The sequence below is a fragment of the Ambystoma mexicanum genome, chromosome 6p (genome assembly GCF_040938575.1).
Source record: "Ambystoma mexicanum isolate Mex_15411 chromosome 6p, UKY_AmexF1_1, whole genome shotgun sequence".
Taxonomy (NCBI): Eukaryota; Metazoa; Chordata; class Amphibia; order Caudata; family Ambystomatidae; genus Ambystoma; species Ambystoma mexicanum.
In genome coordinates this window covers 823,564,472-823,588,808 of record NC_090935.1, presented here as the reverse complement: position 1 = coordinate 823,588,808, position 24,337 = coordinate 823,564,472, and the positions used below count along the sequence as shown (strand labels likewise).

General features: G+C 50.4%; 1 protein-coding gene across 1 annotated transcript in view; it reads right to left on the bottom strand.

Moving 5' to 3' along the window:
* Positions 1–24,337, bottom strand: part of PPIP5K2 (diphosphoinositol pentakisphosphate kinase 2) — a 2,362,281-nt gene that overhangs the window by 1,756,149 nt on the left and 581,795 nt on the right. The gene's annotated exons all lie outside the window — the stretch shown is intronic.

Genomic DNA, 24,337 nt, shown 5'->3' with positions numbered 1-24,337 from the left:
TGACATTTTTGCTAATGCAAAGATTTGCCACTGGAAACATTACTTTCTGTGCTGACATGCAAATATAATGCAGTAAAAGCTGATGTTTAGTTGGGGGCAGTGGGGTGGAGTGTCAGTAAATGTTGAACCTCAACATTCAGACTCCCCTAAGGTGAGGGGGCAGCTAATTAAAGATGAACCTTTACCAATTACTAAAGAATACTTCGAGAATACCTGCCTCCTCGGACCATCAAAGAGTATGTCAGCAGAAAATGGCACATTACAACAAGGGTATTCTAGGAGACCCAACTAAGTAGGTTTCTGCAGTAGGGAACATTTTAAAAAGTTGCACTTTTTCTGACATTCTGAAAGCATGACCTGATGGTGCCCCATTAAAATGGTAGTCCGTATATACATATATACACCCACACACACCCACACCCACATAGGGGCTCCGCTGCTGGGGAATCTGCCTAAAACTGCAAAATGTACACCCTGCCCGCTGGCAATTGAGAAAATCATTCATGCCACATGGCAGGAAGGCAACACAGATTTCACAGAATGCTAATGTAAGGATTGGAACAAGTTACTTACCTGTAACTGTTGTTCTCCAGCATGGGGTCTGGCATGGATTCACATGCTCATGAATAAAGAATACATAGCAGTGCACAAATGCACAACCACGGGAGGTGGCAAAGGCTCAACATTAAGCATTACATCAAACTCAACATTAAGCCATTCTTACCTCCTCACCAGGCTCACCTTAGGCGAACAGATTGCGCAGCACTGCTTGGCTGACCCTGGACTCCTCCCTGGAATCCCGATCGACGCAGTAGAATTTCGTGAAGGCGTGCGTCGACCTCCACGTAGCAGCCCTGCAGATGTCCAGCAAGGGCACACCAGATAGGAACGCCGTGGTAGCTGCGATCGCTCTGGTGGAATGGGCTCTCGGACGGCCAGGCAGCGGTCGGTTTGCCAACCAATGACAGTACATGATACAGCCGGAGAGCCATCTGGAAATGGAGGCCTTTGAGAGAGCCTTCCCCTGATTGACAGGTCCAAAGTTAAAAAAAAAGTTGTGACGTCTTCCGAAAACACTTTGTGCGGTCCACGTAAAACTTCAGCGCTCTAGCCACATCCAGCGAGTGCAAAGTCCTTTCGGCCGGCGACGAAGGCGACGGGAAGAAAACAGGCAACACCAAGGGTTCGTTGAGGTGGAAGTCCGACGGCACCTTGGGCATGAAGGAGGGGTTCGTCCTGAGCACTACCCTCGTGTCGTTAAAAGTCAAGTACGGGGGCTTGCAGGAAAGGGCCTGGATCTCTCCCACTCTTCGTGCGGAGGTGATGGCCACAAGAAACGCTGTTTTCCACGACAAGAACTTCAACGGAGCCGAGTGCAGAGGCTCGAACGGAGGTCCCATGAGCTTGGTCAGCACCACGTTGAGCTCCCACGCCGGGGCTGGAGCCTTCACCGACGGGAACGATCTGAACAGTCCCTTCATGAATTCTTTCATCAGACGATGAGACCACAAAGACGTCCGCCCTGTGGTTCTGGTGTATCGGGAGATCGCAGCAAGATGAATCTTGATGGACGCGTGCGCCAGTCCAGCCTTGGCCAGCGTCAGAAGGTACGGGAGTACCTGGGGAGCCATAATCCGTAGAGGGTTAATCTTCTGTGCGTGGCACCAGACAGAGAACCTCTTCCATTTGTGTCCATAGCATTTAAGAGTTGAGGACGCCCTGGCCTTTGCAAGAACCTCTCTGCAGTCGGCCGGTATGTCGTATCCTCCAAACTCTAACGCTGCAGGAGCCAGGCCTGCAAGTTCAGCGACTTTGGGTCGTGATGGAGGATGGCGCCTCCTTCCCTGGAGAGAAGATCCGCGTCCACTGGCAGCTTGATTGACGGGGATGCTGATAAGTCCAGAAGGTCCGGGAACCATATCTGCCTCGGCCACGCAGGTGCGACGAGGATCATCCTGCACCGTGACCTCTTGAGCTGGTTGATGAGCCGGATCAGCAATGGCAATGGAGGGAAGGCATATAGAAACAGGCCCTCCCAGGGGAACGAGAAAGCATCGCCCATGCTCCTCGGCTGGGGAAACCTGCTGGCGAACCTCTGGCACTTGGAGTTCATCGCCGTCGCGAACAGATCGATCTGGGGTGTGCCCCACCGTCGGAAGAGGTGGTCCACTAGATCCTGTCGTAGTTCCCACTCTGGCACGAGCGCAGCTCTCTGCTGAGCAAGTCGGCGATGGTGTTTTTTATCCCTGCCAGATGAAACGGCACCAGAAACATCCCTTGGGCGACGGCCCAATGCCACAGATCCTGCGCCTCCTTGGACAGGGCTGGGGACCTGGTTCCGCCCTGCTTCCTGATGTAGAACATGGTGGTGGTGTTGTCGGTGAAGATCCTCACCACCTTGCCCTTGAGGGACGGAAGAAAGGACCTGAGGGCCCAAAACACTGCACGGAGCTCCAGGACGTTGATATGGGAAGCCAAAGGCCTCTCGCGTGCAGATTTTCGGTGTGCGCTCCCCACCCTTCCAGGGAGGCATCCGTGGTCACTGTCTCCTGGTGGCCGGGGGTCTGGAAGTCCATGCCCGCCGTCAGATGCGCGCGGGTGCCCCACCATCGGATCGCTCGTCGGAAACTCTCGTCGAGTGTGATCCTCTCCTCGAAGCTGCCCGTCGTCTGGATCCAGCGCGCATCCAAGAACTCCTGCAACGGGCGCATCCGGAGCCTGCGCAGGCGGATGAGATAAATGCAAGAAGACATCATTCCGAGGAGGGACTTGATGGACCTCGCCCTGGCCGCGTCCGCAACCAGCATCCGCTGCACCTTGCCCAAGATGGCCCTCGTTCTTTCCTCCGACAGAGAGGCCAGAAACGACACTGTGTCGAGCTTCGCTCCCAGAAACAGTGCGTCTTGCGCGGGCACCAGGTGGGACTTGGCGTAGTTTATGGAGAATCCCAGGTCCGTGAGTAGTTGGACGGTCCTTGCCGTGTGCTCCAAGGCGAGCTCCTTCGTCTTTGCTCGGATGAGCCAGTCGTCCAGGTAGGGGTAGACGTGGATCCCCTCTCGGCGAGGCACTTGGTGAACACCCTGGGTGCCGACCTCAATCCGAAGGGAAGGGCTCTGAACTGGTAGTGACGCCCTTGGACCATGAACCTGAGAAACTTTCGGTGTCCCTTTAGGATGGGAATATGGAAGTAGGCATCCTCCAAATCCAACGACGACAGGAAATCGCCCTCCTCCAGTTGACCCAGGACATGTTGGAGGGTGACCATCCGGAACTTCTGTGCCTTGATGAATTTGTTCAGTCGTCGTAGGTCTTCTTCTTCACGAGGAAGTATCTTGAGTAAACTCCGGAGCCCCGAAGCCTCTTTGGGACGAGCTCGATGGCGCCCTTCTTGAGCATCGCCTTTACCTCCAAGAGAAGTTGAGGGACGTGATGTTCTTTCCTGGCCACAGGGGGGATGCGCGGGCACCTCTTTAGAAACTCGAGCGCGTGACCCTGAGCTAGGGCGTCCAGCACCCAACGGTCGGTGGAGATGGACTCCCACACACTGATGAAGCTCGACAGCCGGCCTCCCACCGGGGTGCTTCGGTGGGGGCCCGACCCCACGGCCGGTTCAGTCCTGCTTCGACGAGGCTTTGCCGCCTTGTCCTCCTTGGCGACGACGGCGGGGTCCGCATGACTTGCCTCGTCCCCTGTAAGCTTCCTGTGACGACGAACGGGCCGCTTGACAGTAGGTGGAAAATCCGCCGCTGGAACCTTTGGAGGCACCCTGTTTGCCTCCGCCGCTCCGAAAGGGCGGCCGCCGTTGCTGGAGAACCCCAAGAGCCCGGGCCGTCTCCGTGTCCGCCTTGATGGCTTGAAGGGAATCGTCCACTGTTTTCCCAAACAGGTTGTTTTCCGTCGAACGGCATGTCCAAGACTCTGGTCTGCATGTCCTGACGGAAGTCAGTAGCCTTGAGCCATCCACGCCGTTGCCCAACTGGCGAAATCCAGTGTCAGCGATGTCCGTCGCAATCGTAATGGCGTGGTCCGACGCCACCTCTCCTTCCTGCAAGATCTCTAGGGCTTCCGCCCTCTTGTCGTCTGGTAGGAAGTCCAGCAGGGGGGCCAGTTTGTACCACAACTCCCTGTCGTAGCGGGCTACGATAGCCAAGGCGTTGGCCGCCTTAATCGTCGTCGCTGCCGACGAGATGACTCTGCGTCCCATCGTGTCTAATTTCGTTCCCTCGCCGTCCGGCGGGGAGGATGACGTAGAGGCCGCGCCCCCCCCCGCTTTCTTCCTGGCTGCTGCGGAGACGACCGAGTCCGGGGTCGGCTGTGCCCGATGGCACAAGGGGGCCGCGTCCGGGACCCGGTACTTCTTCTCGTACCGATCCCTTCTAGCCGGCATCGTGGATGGGTTCTTGAGGAGGGCGAGGCCCTCATCCCAAATATCGTCTAGTAGAGGTACAGCGAGGACCGTCTTCCTCTTGGTCTCACGCCGTTGATAAAGGAAACCTTCCTCCTTCTTCTCTTCCGGGCAGAGCTGGAAAAGCTCGGATGCCCTGGCGATCATGGAGTGAAACGATCCAATCTCGTCGGGCGGGGAAGCCCGGGTGGGAGGTGACGATGGGAGATCCTCGTCGTAAACCTCGTCGTCTGTACCCGTTGCGGCCGTGTCAGTCCCCGTATCATCCCCACGTGTCGTGGACGGGGAGGAGGGCTGAACAGGGCGCGATGGCTGAAAAGGAGGTGGAGGATGAATCCTTCTTCTCTTAGGGGGAGGGCTCCCAGAAGGGCCTGGCTCCGGGTCCCCCGTCGGGAGCGGTTCCTCCGTTGGTGGTAACGGCAGTCTCGTCCTTATCTCTGAGCATAAGGACTGTATAGCCAACAAAATGGCCGCCGAGTTGTCTTGCGGCACTGGTTGAGGGAGATCCGACGGGCGATCAGGAGCCCCGTCAGCATCCTCGACGCCCTCGTCGTCTTCCACGTCGGGGTCCCTCCCGACAGGATGGCCTTCTTCCACGCCAGAGCCGTGGCCTTAGACTTCGATCAGCTCCTCCTCAGAGGTTAAGGCCGAGTCCACGACGACTCCCTGCCTCCCCTTTTTCTTCTCCGTCGGAGGTTTCACGGGGGTCCTGTCGATGGGCATGAAAGAGGACTCCCTCCGCGGTGGCAGGGAGATTCTGGGCCCCGGGGTCGCCACCACTGGTGTAGCTTCCACAGGCTGAGCCAGGGCCGCCGCGACTGTCTCGATAGAGGCCTTGGCCGGATGGATCAAGGCTTTCGCCACCTTAGGTGCGCTCACCGCCTTCTCCTTGGGGGGAGGGTCACCACCTCGCTCCCCCTCCGATGGGGCCTTAGGGCACGACCGAGGTCTCTCCAGGAGTTTCGCCGGGTGCTCGGCCTTCCTCTTACCCGAGCCAGAGCGTTGGCACGTGGTTGATGGCGCCGGGGAGGATGCGCCCTGCCTGGCGCCCGTAGAGCCAGACCGTTCGTCGCTTCCGGTGCCAGCGGACTCGCGGTGCTTGGCCTTCTGTTGGACCCCCGTCGCGGGGGTGCCCTCAAAGGTCTTAGAAGACCGCTCTGACTTCTTCTTCTTCTCGCCTGACGGGCTCTTTCCTTCCAGCTAGTTGGCGAGATGTTGATGGCGGTCCTTCATGGTCCGCTCCGACATATTGCCGCAAAACGCACAGTCCTTCTCCACGTGCGTCTTGTCCTCATGTAGGCAGTAAAGGCAAAGGGAGTGTTCGTCCTCCTTAAAGACATTCTGAAGCTGGCATCCAGGGCAGACCCTGAACAGCTTTCCGGGCGTCGAGCTTCCCTTCTCCTGGGCCATGTCCGAGATGGGCCTGAGAAACTTCTGGAGTCCTCCAAAAGCGTGGCTCGACGAAATCTTCACCCTTGAAGGGCGTAGACGAATCCGACACGGGTCCCCGTTGATCGGATGAAGAAACGGTGGAGCTTGAGGCTCTTTTGACCGAAGTGAAATTTTTCTGAGAAAAAACGTGAAAAATAGCACTAACGCTCGAGAGCAATAGCACGAGGATCCCAACACTTGAACGTGCGGTAAAAATCTGAAGATGGCTGCCAGAGGCGGGGCTTAGGTAGAGGGCAGTCATTGGCTGTGGTCAGTATGACGCAGAGATCAGTGATTGGTTACTACTACGAAAGACAGATCAGAAACGAAACTGATACTGATTTTTTCTTTACCGAGGATTCCCAGCCTGACGACGGGGAATATTCATGAGCATGTGAATCCATGCCAGACCCCAAGCTGGAGAAGTGTTGTGCCTTCTTTGAAATTATACACAATTTTCTTCAAGGGGAGACTTAGGCGTCATGAAGCAGTAAGTGCTAAAAAAAAAGGAAGGCTAAGGCAAAGCCTAGGAGGACCAGCCTTAATCGTACAAAGTCCACAGGAAACATTTTAGTTTTTAGATTAACAAAATATGTACTCTCCTCCCTTTGACTCTTTTCTGGCATTCTATGAAGGGATTTTGCCCGCCACTATATTTTTCATGTTGATACCTTTTGGTGTTTAATGTTAGAAAAGATGGTCTTTTTGATACTTTCCTCCCATGGATTTCTATTGGACTCCCTTTCTTTTTTCTTGTTTTGTGTTTTCAACCCTGTCCTGACTTGTTGGAGGTAGGCGAGGATCTTCTGCTTTACTTCCCTTGGCTATTTGCTCATTCTTATAGGGAAACGGATTAGTCCCTAAGACTATTGTGGTAGGTCAGAAGAAGGAGATAGACCAGTTATTGGCATTCTTAGTGTTCTTTTATTAAAATAATACACCTATAAGTATAATAAGCCTACTGACAAGGGCTAGGAGCCGCGAATGGGAAAGAGTGACAACCTGGATTTATGGACAAAGAGAAATTTTAGAGATGGTAAAACCAGCAAATATATGTTTTATGTTATTATCATGAAAAGAAATACAAGACTATCTGGTTTGGTCCCACAAGGAATCACATCACCAGAGCCTGCTTCACTTGTTTATTGGGTGAATTAATAGCAATGAGAACAGGATTGAGTATTCATGCTGCCTGTCCTGTCTGTGGTGCAGCTTTGGATTATCTGGCACACTTCCTGTTTTCTTGCCCCAAATACACTGAGTTAAGAAGGTGGTTGCTGGTTCCTGTTTTTAGAGGGAAAAATGTTATTCAGTATGGACGGGCGCTTCTCGTTCTGCTGAAAGTAGAAGCCCCTCTGACAGCTTGGGCTCTGTCGATCTTTGTATGTAGGGCACTCAAAGTGAGCCAGAAGTTTATGCAGACAAAGAGGCCTTTTTATTAACACACTAAAGTACACCCTTCCTTCAAGTAAGTGGGCAAAGTTTGCGTGTGTTTATGTTGTTGTGTAACCTGAAGGGGGTGGCTGAATTTTTATTTTAACTTTAATGTATGGATTTTGATATGATTGTGTTTTATTATCTGTGTTTTGTAATTTATATGTATTTTAGTATCCAAATAAAGTTTACAAGAAGAAGATTAAAATAATAAGTGAAAAGGCCTTACTATCCCTAATCTATGGATTTCCCAGCCTAATCAAACTAACTAAAGTGCTCGTCTGTTGTGAAGTGTAAAGTAAACAGTCTGTCCTCTGTGCAAAGCTAAGCTGCTCTGTCCTTACCACTAAGACATAAATAACGAAAGACCAGGAGAATGACTCCTCTACTGGATAGGCTTCCTCAGCCTTAGTAGAGCATTTTGAGATACTTTTTAGCCATCTCTTGGATTAATTTAGTTAGTTCCTCTAGGGGATATTTCCAAGTCTTTGGCTCTCCTCTTTGTAGGCTTCTCCTCCTCAATGTTATGGGCTTCGGCTATTCTTGTACAATGTCTTTAAGTGTCTCTGAAAGTCTTTCCCTCTCTGAGATTACTAGGGATACAGAATCCCTCTTTATGTGGTTCTTATCCCCGGTTTCTGTAGTTCTTTAAATCCTTAAGAATAAGACATTTAACATCTTGTTCCACGTACTCTGTTTCTCTGTCTTTCTCCTTGAGATCTTTATTGCAGACCCAATAGTTATTCTTATTCTCTTGTCCAGTTGTTATATTAAATAGATGAGTAAAAGAGGTTTCATACTGTTTCTCACTCTTCTTAGATTTGTGCCACTCAACTGGACAAGTAGGCTGAGGGTACATTTTATCTCGGTCTTGGCGTTGGTGCCAGACTGAACAGTCCACCTTTCCTGGGTCATGCCACCTCTCACGACTCTTTCTCTTGGGGTTTGCGTCCCCCACGCTCTCTCTGGCTTTCAGCTTCCTCAGTGCTTCTTGCACACAGCACCTTGTGGTTTCCTCCCGACAAAGGATCTCCTGGTCTCTCTCAGCACTCCTGACTCGGCTGGTTTGAAACTCTTGGGTTTCGCTTCTCATGGGCAGTAGTCCATCTTCTCTTTTTATGATCGGCTGCTGGGTCTACCCCAGCAGAGAATTATAGTCCGTTCTCCCTTTCAGATGATCACTCTTCATTGTTTGTTCATTCTTCATAACTGTAGTGTTGGTTTCCAACCATTGAGTAATCGATATTAGTCGCATAGCATTCTACTTCACTGTAGTTTTACTACATTGATCCTCAGTTTGGATCTTGGGTCTTTTGTCACAATAACAAATATTAGCTTTCTTGGTGGATGTCACTGGAGTTCTGATATTTCCCTTGTTCTAAAAGAACAAGTTACTTACCCCTGGTAACATTCTTTTGATTGGATTGAATGTTCCTCCCCCGTTTTCCTCATCTCATGATATTTTATCTCTTCAGCTTTGCTACTTCAGAAAAAATATTTTTCTCGACAGAGGGCGCTGTATGCGATGCCGTCGCGTTGATGTCCCTCGAGGGCCTCCGTGGAGCGTCATCATCAGTATAAATAGCGCATGCAGTGCCCGTTGGCTTCAGTTCTGTTTTTTCCTTTCCCCCTTATTCGAGGGATTAACCAGGAGTACCCAAGACTGCAAGCTCTCAGAAAGTACTGAGTGTAATAAGCGTAAATTGTACGGTGGGGTAGGCTGGGAGGGGCGATGAGGAATACATGGGAAGAACATCCAATCGAAAGAACATTAACAGGGGTAAGTAACTTGTTCTTCAAATGGATTGTGTCTTCCCACATATTCCTCATCTTATGATAGACTCCCAAAGCAGTGACAATTTGGAGGTGGGAGTATCAATCAATTTAATAATGGACCGAATGGATGACGGCCTTTGCAAAAAGTCCTCCCTGACTGGAGGAAGAATCCAGGCAGTAGTATTTGACAAATGTATGAAGGATGACCAAGTGGCCGCTGAACAGATGTAATTGATTGGGACACCCCTTTAAAGAGCCGCAGAGGTTGCCATGCCGCTTGTGGAATGAGCCCTTAGGCCTTCCAGTGGGTCCTTTCCCGCAAATCTCTTAACATTCTCCAATGACCAGTATGATCTACCTGGATATTGTCTGTTCGGTGACTGCCAGACCCAATTTGGGGCCGGTATACCCAATTAAAGGTTGATCATCCTGTTGTGATTTAGCCATTCTTAGCCTTTTTGGGTCTAGCCTATGTAGCCTCTCTTCCTCTTTGTCTGAATGAGGTTAGAAAGTTGGTAGCATTAACTTCTGCGACAGATGGAAGCACCTTCGGTCTTTATAGAAAGTAGTGTGAGAAGGCTTGCAAGAAAGAGCCTGCAACTCACTTACCCTGCAGGCTGATGTTATTGCGATACGTAGGACTGTTTTCAATATTAAGTGCCTTAAAGGACATGAATGGGATGCATGACAGGAATTTTAATACGTGGTTTAGGTTCCATATAGGTAGATTAAATGGAACTGGAGGGTAAACATTAGAAATTGTACAATCAAAGGGATTTTGCAACAGGAAAGAAAGCACAATAGGTGTGCCACATTGGAATGGATCCACATTCTTATCCTTGCACCAGTTACTGAATTTATACCAACAACACCGGTACAAGGATTTGGTTGCTTGCCGAAAGCAAAATCTCCATTACGTCATCCGGGAGGACCCAATCCTTGTAGCTCAGCCTCTCAGAAACCATCTGTGAAGGCTGAGTGTTTGGACCACTGGATGGAGAACCCGTCCTTCCTCGCGAGGGAAGATCGTCTCTTTGTGGAAGACGCATTGGAGGGCAGATGGACATGTCCAGATGGTCCGGGTAACATGTCCTCCTGGCCCAATCCGGAGAAATTAGGATCATGGATTTCCCGAACTTTCTCAACCTCATGATCATGTGAGGAATGACGGGGACTGGAGGAAATGCGTACAGGAGTGGAAATTCCCAATCCACTATGAACTTGTCCCCTAGAGCTCCTCTTGGGGGAAATTCCCTGGCGCAGAAAATCCAGCACTTCCCGTTGACACTGGATGTACATCTACCAGAGGGGTTCCCCAAAGGGTGAAGATCTTTTAAAGGACTTCCTGAGCTAGTTCCCACTTGTGTGAGACAGTGATCTGCCTGCTTTGAGCGTCCACTGCCGTATTATCCCCTCCGGGTAGGTGAACTGCTGATAGAGAGGTCCCTTCTTAAATTGCCTAGAACCAGAGCTGCATTGCCTCTCTACACAGTGGTAGTGACCCTACACCTCCTCTCTTGTTGAGGTAGTACATGGCCACTGTGTTGTCCATCATTATTGCGACATTCTTTCCCCGTAAAGAGGGCAAGAAAGCCTTCAGCACTAGTCTGATCGCACTCAGCTCTAAAAGGCTGATGTGTAGTTTGGACTCCAATGGAGACCAACGACCGCCGATTGTCAGTTCGTTGGTGTGGGCTCTCCATCCCATGAGTGAGGCATCCGTCACTACTGTTATCTCTGGCCATGAGTGCCAAAAATATTCTCCTGTGAGAATGTTTTCTTTACAAGCCCATCAGAAAGGTCTTGAGCAACTCTGCTCGGAACTTGCAGTTGGTCTGAAATATTCCCTGAGAACTGGGACCACTGAGTTCTGAGAGCCCACTGAAGGGATCTCATTCTCAATCGGGCCTCTGGCACCAGAAAAATGCAGGATGCCATGAGACTGAGAAACCTCAGAAAATCGAAGGCCGGAAGATGCTGGGAATTCTGGAATTGTGTTACCGTCTGCTGAATGTGCTGAGCTCTCAACTCGGGAGGCGAGGCTTTCCCTGAGGAAGTATCCTGGACTGCTCCAATGAAATGGAGTCTTTGCAATGGTATCATACGGGACATCTTGTAATTGATATATATGATATGATATGGCATTTATAACGCGCCTATACACAAGTGATTCAGGGAGAAGCCAGTCTGAATGGAGTCCCAGGTGATACTGAGATGTTCCAGGACTTGTTCAGGAGAATGCGCCCTGATCAGCCAATCATCCAGGTAGAGGTAGATGTGAATCCCCCCTCCCCTGAGACTCGCTGCCACCACTTGCCACCACTGCCATCAGTTTGTTGAAAACCCTTGGGGTGTAGGTCAGCCCGAAATGGCAGACCTCGAAACTGATAATGAGAACTGCCAACCGCGAACCAAAGATACTTTCTGTGCTTGAGATCGATTGGCACATGAAAGTAAGCATCCTAAAGGTCCAATTATACCAACCAGTCTTGGAGTTGGAGAGTCTGAAGGATCTGAGAAAGGGTTACCATCTTGAACTTCAAGTTTCAATCCTCCGTCCTTCTTGGGAATGACAAAGTAGGGGGAATACACACCCTTGTTCCTCTCCCTACAGGTACGTGTTCCATTGCACCTTTCTCTAGCAGAGTTGGATCCCGGTGGATGATCTTCAGGCCTTTTTGAAAAGGAAGGGAGTAACCTTGGGCTACCGTTTCCCAAGGATCTGAAGTAATGCCCCGCCATTTGTTCAGATGCTGAGAAATTCTGCCTCCCACCGGGGTCTTGTGGGTCAAAGCCTCAGAGTGACTTAAAGGCGGCTACAGTAGTGGCTGAGGGTAAAGATGCTGCTGTTGGGGCTGATTTAGCACCCCTTCCTCATCCACCACGAGGGCATCTTCTTTGTCCCCTTTATCCAGCCTGTCCTTGCAGGCGCTAAGGGATTTAGCTGCTGCCTTGGAGGTTTGCAGCTTCTCCAGACTCTCATCCGCCTTGCTGCCAAACAACCTCGAACCGTCAAAGGACATGGTGAGCAGGCTGGCCTGCACGTCCGGTGCAAACCCCAACTTCCTGAAGCACGCAAACCTGCATAGTACGGTGCTAGCTGCCATGGATCTGCTGATGCGGTCAGCAGTATCCAAACCTGACTGGAGACATTCTCCCATTGCCTCCTTTCCATCCTAAAATATAGCCAGGAAGCCGTCTCTTTCCTTTCCTTCCGGGATGTGATCAGCTGCCATGGCAACACAGTCCCACAGGGTATAAGTGAATCTTGAAAGAGTACAGGTGACATTGGTAGATTTCAAGGCCATGCTGCCTGATGTAAAAACCTTACGTGCCCAGGCATCTACCTTCTTGTCATCTCTGTCTGGGGGGATAGAGGCGTAAGCTGATTGCCTGGTTGATGTGGTAGCCTGAACTACCAAGCTCTCAGGTGTGGGGTGCTAGGTTAAGTATTCTGGATCGCTGCTCTAAGGTCTGTACTTCCTTGAAGTTCCTGTTAACAGCAGGTCCAGATACCGGGACTTCCCAATTTGCAGTGACCTTCCTCTGAAGAGCTTTGTGGAAGGGTACAATTGTGTTCTTCTGAGGGCCTTGGTCTAGGATGTCAGTCATATCATCCTGTTCATATGTAGGAGAAGCTCTGCTCCAACTCATATATTCTGTGACCCTATTCATGGGATTTCTATAGGTCGAATCTGCATGCTGAGAAGGGTCAGGCCTGCCAAATTCCAGTTCTGGCGAGGTGTCAAGACCACTAGCCGACTGGAGCGAATCATGAAGGTCTCTCATTTCTCTCATTTTGGACTCTTCATTAAAGAGCTCTTCTGGCGCATTCTGAGTGCCAATTGTAACCCAAAAGGAGGGGAATCTCCTTCAGAGGGCTGTTCCTTCTCATATATTGCAGACATAGACTTAAAGTATTTCTTCCGACAGGTTTGTTAACCTTATCCTGAATGGGCAAAGGCCTCGACAAAGTCGAAGTGACCGTTGACGGTGTCGAAAACTGCTCCGAAAATGGAGCTGGTTTGCTTGGCACTGCCTTAGACTTTGGCGTCGACAGGTGTGACTCTGATCGAGTCGACAAAGTTGTCTAGTTCTTTGACGATTTGTGTTTCTTCGGAAGTATCGAAGAAGGACTCGTTCCCAAGTCGATAACCTCGATGACTTCTCGTCGGTTTGAGAACTTTCTTGACGTGTTGCCAGCTTTATGCTCGGCTTTGAAGTAGTAGCCTTCGACTTCCCCAAGTCGTCCGAAGGAGCGACCAGGGCATGGCTTTTGTGAAATTCTTTCTAGGGGGTCGAGCCGCATTCTCCAAAATATGCATCATCTCTGATCTAAAAGCATCCCATTTTCTTGGGGAATCAGATTTTGTCGGGCATCCGATTACCTCAGTAGAGGAATCGGATGATGAAGAGGGAGACCTATGGCGTCTCTTCTTTGCCTTCTTTGAGGAAGACGACGAAGACTGCCTCGATCGACTCCTCGACCGGGGACTCTTCGATTTCTTACGCCGGGTGGAGTCTTTAGACTCAGCAGACTTTTTCTTTCTTCGAAGAAGACTTTGAAGCCACCCTCCCCACCGCCAGTTTACCTCTCTGCTCCCTGAGAGCTTTCTCTGTCATGGCCTGACAAGACCCGCAGTCATCGGTACGGTGCCCGGAGCCCAGACACCACTGGCAGACGCAGTGAGGATCTGTAATAGACATCTTCGACTCGCAATCGTAGCATTTTTTTTAAACCAGACTTTGGGGTCGAAGGAGTCGATGAAGACATTTTCTTATGAAGAAAACTGAAGCTCATCTTTAATAACTCGAAGCAAAAGTTTTCGGAAAAACTGAACTAAAGCCAACGGGCGCTGCATGCTCTATTTATACAGACAATTACTTTGGCGCTCGTCGGATGCCCTCGAGGGACAGCGACACGATAGCATATATCACCCTCTGTCGAGAGAACATTTTTTCCAAAGCAGCAGTATGAAGCTACGCTGCGGCTGTCGCTCGCGCGGGTTCCCCGCTCTGTTGCCGATTTGCAGAGTTTCGACATGTTCTTTCATACGGGATCCGCTCGAAATTAAGATGCCGGCCACAAGACAACGCAGAGGAGTACCTCCATGAGAGGGAGGGGCAGGCGCGCTAAAGCAGACGAAGCCGCCTAGCGCTCCCAGCTCACCATCCCACATTGGCTCATCCAGCACCTTGCCCTGTAGCCTGTGCACGCTGCCAATCTCAGACGACTCGCACAGCTCCGGGATCCAGCAAAGACGGTGCGGCATTGGCTAACCGCGATGCCTCCGACGGAGTCTGCTCCAGGATCGACGTGAGTCTATGGCCCGGGGGGCCTCTCCAGCCTGGCTCTCACTCCTGATCCCTGAGGGCGGACTGGCTGGAGCTGGTCCCCCGGGGCGGGGCTGCGAGTGGTGGGAGACGCGCTCCGTGGGCTCCCGCCTGGAGCTTCTCAGCCTCTCTCCTCTGGCAACCGTTCCAGCGGCTGTTGTTAGGGAGAATTCTCTGTTTAGGCTGAATTTCCTAACCTAGTGAGTTCCCCCAGCAGCTTTGCTGGATTTTTGGGGTTTATTTTTTTCTCCTGCCAAGAGTGAGACTCTTTTTACCCTCACTCTTGGACATGATTTGAGTGTGTTCCTTTGACTCTAGATGTGTTTAATGGGCTATGGGGTCTTTTACTCCATAGGGCTTCATGTGTTTTTGTGATGTGTGTTACACAGCACCCTCAGTGCAGTAACACAGGGGTTTCATAGTGACCCCCCAGTATAGACTCCATACCCTGGGACTGACTACTGTCTCCCAGGGCATGTAAAGTCACCATTGACTTTACTAGTCTTGAATTCTGAACAGAACCAGTACGAACCATCATATTGTGGACGTACTGGCTGGGGCAATTCGATTGCTGGTCTGTTAGTCGAGGGGGCACGTCTCCGTCCCCCCTGATCGAGTTTTGGCTGGGGGCAGTGGATACTACTTTTTATATTCAACGGCGAATATTTCGCTATGGGATTTTCCCATTGTTCGAGGCTACTATCTTTATTTATTTAATTACGATAGCCTCGAACATACCGCCGGTTTATTTAATTATTATTAATTCTCCGGTTGGTATTTTTTGCCAAAACCCAGTTCTAAAATGGCGTTTCTGTTCTCTTCTGTGAATCCAACCCGAGTCAAGCGCTTTGTTCGACTTTTTGGCGTGCTTCTCCACAGAAGCCCTCCAAAGTGGTGCCACTCTGTCTGGGGTACTTAGGAGGGGTGGAGGGGGATTTAGGCACCCTGGACTGAGTTGCCTAGGCAACTCAAGTCGCACTCCGTCCTGATTGGCACAAGTGGTGAGCCGGCCTGTTTGAGTGACAGCTAGGCTGAGTGAATGGGGGTTTTCTGCATAAAAGCATGGCTTTGGGGACTGGAACTTCAGAAGTTGCCACAGGACCTAAGAATCCGACGAGGGAGAAGCTGAGCTGACCTGCTACGACGACACCACCGGTGGAGCCCTGCTGAACCGTCTCACCACTTTTCCCAACGACAGAGGAGATCTCCCGCCGGAGAGTCTTCTTCCTTCGACTGGTGGGGATAACCAGTTTCACCGTCTTTTCACCTTCCCGACGCATCTCATGGCCGCCTTGCCTGTGCCAAGCACCCCGGCAACCGGAATACCACGTTTTACCACAACCGCGAAATAAATGGTAATACCTTTAACCGGAAACCTCCGCGGCTGGTTTCTTCCCTGGCAGTGCAACGACCTTCATCTTTCCTCCAAGTCGAGATCTTCTCTTCCCCTGGACGACGCTGTGACTTGCACCCGCTGCCAGGAACAACTGCCACCGGTGGAGGATCCTTCCCACTTAAGGTACCGTGTTCCGCTTGGCTTCCGTTGCCACCGACTGTACGGGGCAGATTTAGCCCCCGGCTTTCGAAACTGGGTTAGCCTGGGACACCCTGGCTAAACTTTTCGGAGCCTCTCTAAACTCTTTTCGAACTCTCTGCAAGACTTTCAAAGCCTAATGTAACTGTGTGATCTTGGGCGCATTTGTGCTCTGCTCTCTCTAAGAGTGGGCCCAGCCTATGGACTTTGGCTCACAAGTGACTTTTGCTCTTCTGCCTTGCTAAAAGTGTTCCTAAATCTTAGAGTGGTGTATCTTCACATATCCTGTCTTTTTCCCTCCCTTTTTCATGAATTTATTGGAGTGCCGTCTATAGTTAAGCGCTCACCTCGGTCTGGAAATAAGTGGTGTTAACTAAGACTTGTCTGATAAGGAATAAGGGTTGTATATATTATAATAGTAACTGTGTTTAGAGTGTTTTACAATAAGAGTGCTGGAGTGTTTCAAACAGTGTGTTTTTAAATAAATAATGATCTACTTTGATACCAAAGCTCTGGTCAGTGTTTGCTTGTGCTATTGTGTCTGAGTGCCTATTGTGTATACTTTGCATACTGCCTAACTCTTCTTGAGGGAAGTCTGACTGCTCAGCCACAGCTACCAGGTAAATCTGGGTGGTACAGGCTGCTACCAAGTGGGTTTACTGCTAACACCTGTAGTCCTAAATCTTTTGCAGTGTTCCCAAAGGGAACTGCACAGGTTTCTGCCTAACAGCTGTGACCCATCTGCCCAAGCAAACACCAGATCCGGGCGGAGGACCCCGCCACAGCCGGTATCCTGCATCATCTGGGCGCCGCAGATGGAATCCAACCAGATCCACATCCCAGCAGGCCGTCGAGAGCACAGAACCACCACCAGCCTGCCTACTCCTGGTCCACAGCATCTTCGGCTTACAACATACTGCGCATGATCCTCCGAAGTCTCGTGGGATAGCACGGAGTCCCTGCGCCCCCTGGAAAGCACACCAGTCCAGGCCCCTTGAGGTGGGGAGGGGTGGGGGGTACCTGCCTTAGTCCAGCATATTCTGAAGCCTTATGCCAAACGGGCTCCCGAATCACACCACCATTGAGTGCAGCGGGGCCACCCCACTAGGTCTCAGTTACATCCTCAAACCTCATCCACCTGGCACTCCGCCTCACCTCCCCCTCTCACCGGGGTCCATCATCCGGTCCGCCGAGGCTCTCCACAATCAGCGAAGGGCAGCGAAACAGATAACCTCAGTCCCCTCTCGACAATCGAGCTCCCTAGGCCGAGCCTGATGGGGCAGGTACTTCAAGAGGACTCCCGAGCTCTCCCCTTGCGGAGCGTAAACAGAAACCCCAAGCAGAAAGGCCTGCCACAGACACCCTTCAGTATCAAAAAGCGGCAAGGCATCTAAACAAGCAGACATTGTCTCCTTAATGGCTAACTCATCTGCTGAAAGATCCAGAAAGGGGGACCCACCGGAAGATTCTTCCACCAATCCCATGCCCGCGGTTCCTGCATCAGCCCACTGCCCCTCCCAAACAGTCTCCAAAGCTGATTTACAAGACCTACTGTCAGCTCTGACCAAAGAAATTCAAAAAAGCACAGAAGAGGTCGCAAAGAAAATCAATTTTCTGGATACGCGGGTGGAAGAAGTAGAACGCCGAACGGCCGAGCTTGAATCCAAGGTCTCTGACCAAAGATTTGAAGACGAACAGGACAGGGACAGGATTACAGGCTTAGAAGCAAGATGCAACCTCCTAGAGGCAAAACAGGAGGACGCAGAGAACCGCTCTCGGAGGAATAATATTCGCTTACAAGGGATCCCATCCTCCATTCCAGACGCAGATCTAAAAGGGTACGTCTCGAACCCACTCAGATTCATAATCACACTAGCAGACAGCGCGCCCCTGGAGTTGGACCGTGTACACAGAACCTCCCTGAGACGGGAATCTGCATTCCCCGCGGATGTCCTAGTTAGAATCCATTTCTTTCAAATGAAGGAGGAGAACATGCGCGAGGCGAGGCAAATGCACCAGATCACCTTTCAGGGATCCACAATTTCGCTCTATCAAGACTTGGCTGCCTCCACTCTCCAAAAGCGGAAAATCATGCGACCTTTAACGGAATGGTTACACAAAAGAAAGATCCCGTATCAATGGGGATTCCCGACATCGGTCAAATTCAAGTGGGAAGGGGCTCTGAAGCAAATTCACTCACCAAAAGAGGCAGACAAATTCATGGGCCCCAGAGGATTGGACGGGGAGTTGGAATCAGAAGAACCGAACTGCCCCCCCCAGGGAAGGCCTTCCATAGGAGAGTGGACAAAAACCGGCAGGCGGCGCAGACTCTGGGGTCCCCCTAAGAAAGGCAACAATCCAGGATGACCAACCAGCAACAACTCTGGAGAGTCCTGGCACTCAATTCTCGGGCTAACACCCTTCTCAGGTCAACCATCTAAAGGTGCGGCACATCTCACGGCTCACAGTGACTCAAGTTCCTTACAAGGAGGAAGTCCTCTGACATTTACTTACAAACACTAACAGTGCGGGAGCAATGTTTGAGCTCCAACATACTCCATTTCAGCGGCCCAGTTGGCCAACGTCAAGCGCTTTGGTGCCACCAGTTCCCCAGTGGCAGCAGGATGATGGTTCTACTACCAGTTCAAGTTGGGAGGGGTAGAAAGGGTAACAGGGGGATCAGCCCATGGATGGGCACACCGGACCCAATGGGTTCCGGCCTCACACTCAACACCGCAGTATGACGCAACAGCAACTACGTTTTCACTAGACCAACGCAGCAAGCTCTCTTTTCCAGCAGACTCTTGGCCCCGGGGGGGTGGGGAGAGAAGGACACGAATCGAGGCACACCTAAGGCAAAAGTAAAAGTCAATGGCTGATACAAGTGAGATAGTAATGCTCACATGGAATGTCCAAGGCCTGAATTTGCCAAGAAAGCGCAAATCAGTAGAACACAGATTGGGACAATTATCGGGAGACATCAGAAGGAAGGCAGGAAGACTAACACTGAGTGAGATTCAGTAGGTATAAAAACAGAGCATCCTTCGCCTCCTCCGGAAAGAAGAAAAGAGGAGTGGCAATTCTACTAAGTGATAGAGTCCCACTGTCAAAAATCACGATAAAGAGACCCGGAAGGTCGCTTCCTCCTTCTTAACGGCCTTTTCGAAGAACTCCCTATCACCATCGTTTCAATTTATGGCCCCAACACATCCCAAGCCCACTTCATCTACAACCTAATACCGACCATCCTAGCTTTTCGCGAAGGCCACCTGATCATGAGCGGAGATTTTAATTTCATGCCAAACCCACAATTGGATAAAACATTGCCCCCCACGAACACAGACTTTGCACAAGCACTGTCAATAGCCAGTCTGCTCAGAGAAACCAAATCTGTCGACGCATGGAGGTTATTCAATAGCACCTCAAGAGACTACACTCACTACTCCTGTGTGCATAAAGGCTTCTCAAGAATAAATCTCATACTAATATCTGGAGTCCTGTTCCCATGTTTTAATGACGCAGAAATCCACACCTGCTTGATATCTGATCACGCCCCAGTATCTGCTAAACTAGCCATCTCGGGCCAAAAGCATCCTGTTAAGACACTGGAAAATTAACGACTCATTGCTATTAGATGAATGCATCAGATCGGAAACTGAAGAATCAATCTCCAACTATTTCAAAGAAAACACGTCGGAGAATTCCCCCATCATCATCATCATCTGGGATGCCATGAAAGCAGTCGTCAGAGGCACACTGATCAGTGCCGGAGCGGAACAGAGAAGAGTCTCGAATATCTTGGCAGCCAAGCTAGAGGAAAAGGTAAAACAATTAGGGGACAAACTGAAATCACACAGCTCCAGAAAAACAGAGAGAGAGCCCTGAGGAAAGCTAAAACAGCGCTTGAAATGCATTGTGCCGATCGCACAGCTAAATCCTTAGCATTTACAAAGCAATTCTATCACAGCAAAGGGAACAAAGCAAACAAAGTGCTAGCACAAAAATTGAAAAAAATCTGCAGCCGAAACAATATTCTAAAACTAAGAGCTGGGAAGACGGAAAAATGCACTATTCCGAGGCAGGAAAAATCGAAGAACTGATGAATCACCATAAATCTATCATGTCTGGGAAACCCACAGCACTAGACAACCTGCCAGAATATCTGCGTACCATACCCTCCCGAGACACATCCCAGTTGGAAGCCCTAGAATTACCCATTTCCACCGAAGAAATCATGGAAGCTATTAAAACTCTCAACCCTGCCGCGCCGGGCCCTGACGGTTTATCTGCAAACCTCTATAAAAAAATACGCCAGAATCCTAGCTCCTCAGATGACAGCCCTACTTAACTCTTTCATATCCTCAAGGTCGATAACCGGGTCAATGGCAGAATCACTCACAGTACTGCTGCATAAACCTGGGAAAGACCCCGAACTAGCCGCCTCCTACCGCCCAATCTCACTCCAGAATAACGATGGGAAGGTCTTTGGCAAAGTAATGGCCGGTAGGCTGGGGCCGATCCTACCATCCTTAATTGATCAAGATCAAATGGGACTCATCCCAGGGAGAGGAACCCACGATAAAATCAGGAGGACGATAAACATCATCGAAAGCGCTCCGCACACAAAGCCTTTGATCTGGTAGATTGGGGGTATATCCGGGCAGTCCTCGAGCACTTTGGCTTTGGCCCAAATTTTATCACATGGGTAATGGCTAACTATCAATCTCCCACCACACAGTTGCGGGGCAATGGCACCAGGTCCGGCAGAATCCACATATCCAGGGGCACTAGACAGGGATGTTGACTCTCACCCCTAATATTTGCTCTATCTATGGAGCCTTTTGCTGCAAGAATTACGCAAAACGCTAGAATAAGTGGGTTATCCGTGGGAGGCCATGAATATAAAATAGCGCTATATGCGGACGATGTCCTAATAACAGCGACAAACCTGGCAACGTGCTTGGGCGCCCTGTGGAATGCGATTTCAGAATTCGGGGCCCTGTCAGGGTTCAAAGTAAATCTGTCCAAATCCGCAGCCTTAGCTGTTAACCTCTCTAGACAAGAAAAGGACTCTCTCAGCCCCCTAATGTCAATCCCATGGTCGACAGGTGCAATCGATTATCTCGGGGTACACATCCCCAATGACCCATTACGCTTGTATTCAAGCAACTTCCCGCAATTGATTAGAGAACTTCAAAATGATCTCAAAAGGTGGAAGCCCCAGGAAATATCCTGGTTCGGTCGGATCACTGCCATCAAGATGAATTTAATCCCTAGATGGCTGTACCATTGCACAGCACTCCCAATCCATATCCCGGGTCCGGCCCTGGCAGCCCTGCAAAAGAAAATCCAAGCATTCGTATTGGGGCGGGGGGGGGCCTCGCATGGCCAAACGAATAATGATGAGGGGGATACCACAGGGAGGTCTAGGAGTACCGACCTGGCCAGATACACCCTAGCAGAGCAATTGTCTCAGGCCTTCACATGGGCCCAAGAGACAGACACACCGAAATGGACACAACTCGAAGAAGCTTGGTGTCCTGTAGCACCCTCAGCCCTCCCACACCTACCAACCATAAAGCCACAAACAAACAGTGGACCCCTACTGGCAACGATTACAACAGTCCGCTTCTGGAAGGCAGCAGCCCGAAAATGGGGTATCCGCGGATCTCTGGACCCCTTAACCCTCATCTGGAATAACCCTGAATTTTCCCCAGGCATGTCGACGCACGGCTTCCAACCATGGATGGAAGGTGGCTTACAAAAAACTAGTGATTTCCTGGAAGCAGGAGCACCCATTTCATTTGAGAGGTGCAAAGCAAAATTCGGGGTAGACGAACGGGAAAGATTCCACTATGCCCAAATCCGCCACTGGCTGTCTCACAGAGTAACCAGGGAGAAATGCTCCAGAGAATTAACAGCATTGGAACCATCTCTAACGACCCCTACCAGCAAAGGCAGAACCTCGGCCCTTTACCGACTCCTACACAGGGCAGACCCCTCTAAAAAAGAAAGATATATGCTCGAATGGGGAAAGGACCTGGGAAAGGAAATTGAAATCGAAGAATGGGGAAAAATTTGGGCCAGACTGCATAAAAGCTCACAATGCATCACAAACAGGGAAGGGGGCTATAAACTCTGCTACAGGTACCTTCAACTCCAGCTCAAATCAACAAGGCCAATCCGAATATTCCTGGAACGTGCTGGCACGGGTGCCCGGCTCCCGGCTCACTGTTCCACATGGTCTGGACATGCCCGAAGGCAGAAATATACTGGAGAGAGGTAATTAAACACATCAAGGACATTTTGGGTCTCTCCATCCCATGGGATCCCGGAATCATTCTTCTGGGCGACACAGGTGACGGCACATTCCCAATCTCAGGCCATATCCCCCGGCTATGCACGCACCTACTCATAGCAGCAAAAATTGCAATGGCCCGGGTGTGGAAAAATAAAGGTGGTCCCTCCGTGGCACTTTGTTGTGCGAAATGTTGGGACATAGCGTTTGCCGAAAAGAAAACCGCGATCCAAACAGGCTCTCTGAATAGAGCCCTAAACATATGGGACCCATTTATGGACTACGCTGCCAAATTTCCAGCTCTCACCAAAAGGCCTCCATTAACAAGATGGCTCCAAAGCAGCCCGCTTTACTGAACCACAGCCTCACGCCATAGCAACCCATCATACCGTAACCCACTTGGCGACTACGGACAGAGTGGGCCATGGACAGTAATGCTCTAACCAACAACCTGGTCCCCCTCCCACTGATCTTCCCCGGGAGACATTATCACTTTATCATACCTAGCTAATGCTGTTCTGTGATTGCTGATATGCTCAATGTAATGCTCTTCTGTAAAACCCAATAAAATGTTATGAAAAAAAACAAAAAAACAACACATCCAACCAACATGTAGGACGTTTCCATATACTTACTACTAAATTTTACATCAACATGTTACACATTACAGTCCTCCCCCCTCCCTCTCAGTTAACTCGAGCGCCTGCTTCAATGCCACAAGATTAATTTCTTAGGGTTTATTTCCTTCACTGTTGCCAGACATATCGCCTTCACTAGATCCGGCTTGGGAGAGTCCCGTCATCTTATCCACCATTTGTCTCCCGCTTCCTCCTCCCCTCCCCTGCTAACTGCTTCATACCATGCGTCTCCGGTTCTGCCCATTTCAAGAGGTCATTCCACCACACCTCTAATCTAGGTCTTTGGGCTGCTTTCCAGCTCATGACAATTCTCCGTTTGGCCAGCATGTAGGCCAGGTCTTTCAGTTTGCTGATATGCTTTAGGTTACGTGGTCTAGTGAATCCCCCCAGCATGCATGCCCATACTGAATCCACCCTTATCTTGATCCCCTTTTGGGACAGGCGTTGTTTGACTTCATCCCAGAATCTCCCCACCTCCGGGCACGCCCAGAACATGTGAGTCATCCCGGCTTCCACCTCCCCGCACTTGGGGCATTTCTGTGTCACTTTACTTCCAAACCTTGCGATTTTACTGGGGGTCAGGTATGCCCTGTGGGTAACATATAACTGGATCTGTTGCAGCCGCGCATTTCGGGACACCTTCTTGTGATATCTCCTGTCCTGCATAGGTTCTCCCACCTCCTCCTCTCAATCCCTCCTCAGTTGGAGCACCTCCTTGCCCACTCTGGACATCAATAGTTTGTAAATTCGGGATATTTCGTGCCCGCCTTCTGAGATATCATACATCATTTCAATGATCATATCGGGTTGTTCTGATAGTACTATCTCGGACCACTTTTTCCACACTGGTTTCTGTTGTATGCAATGTATTGACCTATGTGCACTCCGGTTTCTTCCATTATCTTTTGGAAGTCTGATATCTCCCCTTCTTGCCATATGTCCCCCAAGGTCATGAGGCCCACCGGTTCCCAGAATTTACAGATACGCTTTATCATTTGCTCGTCCTCTTCGCACAGCGCCACAAGTGGTATCTGCGGGGAGCATGGAGTCAGGTCTCCCACTGCTTGGCATGCTTTGCGCCAAGTATTCCAGCGTAGTTCCAGCAATCTCACTCGTCCTTGCATCTTTGGTTTGGGTAGCCATATCAGCTCTTTTAAGAAGAATGGGGCAGAGTCCACACTTAGCAATCTAGTCTCTCCTGTTTCTACTTCCGACAACCATCTAGCCACGTACTGGAGCTGCCCTGCTAAGTGATACATCTCGAATTTCGGCAGGTTTATGCCCCCTTTGACATACGAGTTCTGCAGTTTCCAGAGGACCACCCTGTTTCTGGTGTTATGCCATATGAAGCCCCTGCATAAGCTCTGGAGTTTCGTAAAAAAGCGCTTGGGGAGCATGCATGGAATATTCGTGAAGAAGTGTAACAACCTGGGCAGGACCACCATCTTGAGTACGGCCGCCCTGCCCACCATGGCCAGGGGAAGTTT